This window comes from Populus nigra, chromosome 2, assembly GCF_951802175.1.
Source record: "Populus nigra chromosome 2, ddPopNigr1.1, whole genome shotgun sequence".
Lineage (NCBI taxonomy): Eukaryota > Viridiplantae > Streptophyta > Magnoliopsida > Malpighiales > Salicaceae > Populus > Populus nigra.
In genome coordinates, this window is record NC_084853.1 from 6961900 (window position 1) to 6964399 (window position 2500).

The following is a 2500-nucleotide window of genomic DNA, read 5'->3' on the forward strand; positions in this document are numbered from 1 at the left end:
AGCTCGCCTGCCGCGGCCAGCGACGTCGGGGACGCTGGCCTGCGCTGTCGAGCCCGCGAGGGCTGTCTCCGCGGCAGGCCCCCCCTGAACGGGGCACGACAGGCCACCGCGCTGGCTCGTCCAGCGTCGACAGTCCCTCGTCCAGGTTTCAGATCGCGCCAAGTCGAACCCATGACCTGCTCAAGCCATCGTGCGCTGCCGAATTCGCATCTGCGTGTAGGCTGCCATTCCACGCGGCAGCCCCTGTTTTCGTCAGCGTGCCCCCCTGACGAATTTTCCTGCCTGGCCCAGTCCAGCGTCCAGCCCCTGTTCGTCGAAAAATCTGCGCTGCTGATTTTCCACGACGAGCCTACTTTCGTCAGCGTGCCCCCCTGACGAATTTTCCTGCCTGGCCCGGCCAGTCCAGCCCCTGTTCGTCGAAAAATCTGCGCTGCCGATTTTCCACGCGGCAGCCCCTGTTTTCGTCAGCGTGCCCCCCTGACGAATTTTCCTGCCTGGCCCGGCCAGTCCAGCCCCTGTTCGTCGAAAAATCTGCGCTGCCGATTTTCCACGCGGCAGCCCCTCTTTTCGTCAGCGTGCCCCCCTGACGAATTTTCCTGCCTGGCCCGGCCGGTCCAGCATCCAGCCCCTGTTCGTCGAAAAATCTGCGCTGCCGATTTTCCACGCGGCAGCCCCTCTTTTCGTCAGCGTGCCCCCCTGACGAATTTTCCTGCCTGGCCCGGCCGGTCCAGCATCCAGCCCCTGTTCGTCGAAAAATCTGCGCTGCCGATTTTCCACGCGGCAGCCCCTGTTTTCCTCAGCGTGCCCCCCTGACGAATGTTCGTCGAAAAATCTGCGCTGCCGATTTTCCACGCGGCAGCCCCTGTTTTCCTCAGCGTGCCCCCCTGACGAATGTTCGTCGAAAAATCTGCGCTGCCGATTTTCCACGCGGCAGCCCCTCTTTTCGTCAGCGTGCCCCCCTGACGAATTTTCCTGCCTGGCCCGGCCGGTCCAGCATCCAGCCCCTGTTCGTCGAAAAATCTGCGCTGCCGATTTTCCACGCGGCAGCCCCTCTTTTCGTCAGCGTGCCCCCCTGACGAATGTTCGTCGAAAAATCTGCGCTGCCGATTTTCCACGCGGCAGCCCCTCTTTTCGTCAGCGTGCCCCCCTGACGAATTTTCCTGCCTGGCCCGGCCGGTCCAGCATCCAGCCCCTGTTCGTCGAAAAATCTGCGCTGCCGATTTTCACCGACGAGCCTACTTTCGTCAGCGTGTCCCCTTGACGAATTTCCCTGCCTGGCCTGGACAGTCCATCTTCCAGCCCATGTTCATCGAAAAATCTGCGCTGCCGATTTCCCCGACGAACCTGCAGCTGCACAAATCTGCGCTGCCGATTTCCCCCCCTGTCGGCATGGCTGCCGCTGCCCCGATGTCCAGACCAACAGTCTTTTTTGTCGACTTTGCCGATTTTGTCCGCGCTGCCGATTCCAACACTACCCCCTGCATCCAAACCAGCATTGTTTCGTCAGCTCTTCCCCTGACGATTTTAGCCCTGTAACAAACAGTAGGCCTCCAATCCCGCCAACGGGAGCCAAGTTGATAGGGAAGAGAATTGAATGACGCGCCTGGTCCTCGCACCCCGCCACCCGAGGGGCCTTTTTCCCGGCAGCCTCTGAAAAACTCTAGCTTTCACGGTCCTCGCCGCCCCTCACCACCATGGCAGGCCTCTAATCCCACCCATCAGCAGTTGTAGCCGATAGGGCAGTGATTTGAATGACGCGTCGCGGGCCGCCGGGTCATCTCACCCGGCCATTAATTGGAGCGTTTTTGGCTGGCCGAGGATGGGGGGATGGATCTCTTCTTCCGAAAAAGCAAACAGTACATCGGGAGTTATGTTGACGGGGCATGGAATTGAATGACCCGTCGCGGGCCGCCGGGTCATCTCACCCGGCCATCCCGGGGAGCGTTTTTCCCGGCAGCATCGGGGAAACTCTTGCTTTCACTGCCCGCTGCCCAAGTCCCCACTCGCATCGGCCCCCCGCGCCAACAAGCCAACGCTGCCGAATCGGCAGACACTGCTGCCGAGTCTGCCGACACTGCCCCGCGGGCTGCCACTGCCCCAGTGTCTAAACCAGCGGTCTTTCTCATCGAGCCTTGGACTATCCAGTCCGTCCTGACTCATCGCCAGCACCTGCTGCCGATTCTGCCGACTTTGCCGATTTTCTCGGCGCTGCCGATTCCAACACTGCGCCCACCGTGTCTGAACCAGCGCTGTTTCCTCAGCGTGTCCCCTCGACGAATTTTCCTGCCTGGCCTGGACAGTCCACCGTCCAGCCCGTGTTCGTCGAAAAATCTGCGCTGCCGATTCTGCCGACTTTGCCGATTTCGTCGGCGCTGCCGATTCCACCACTGCCCGCCGTGCCTGAACCAGCGCTGTTTCGTCAGCGTGTCCCCTCGACAAATTTTCCTGCCTGGCCTGGACAGTCCATCGTCCAGCCCATGTTCGTCGCAAAATCTGCGCT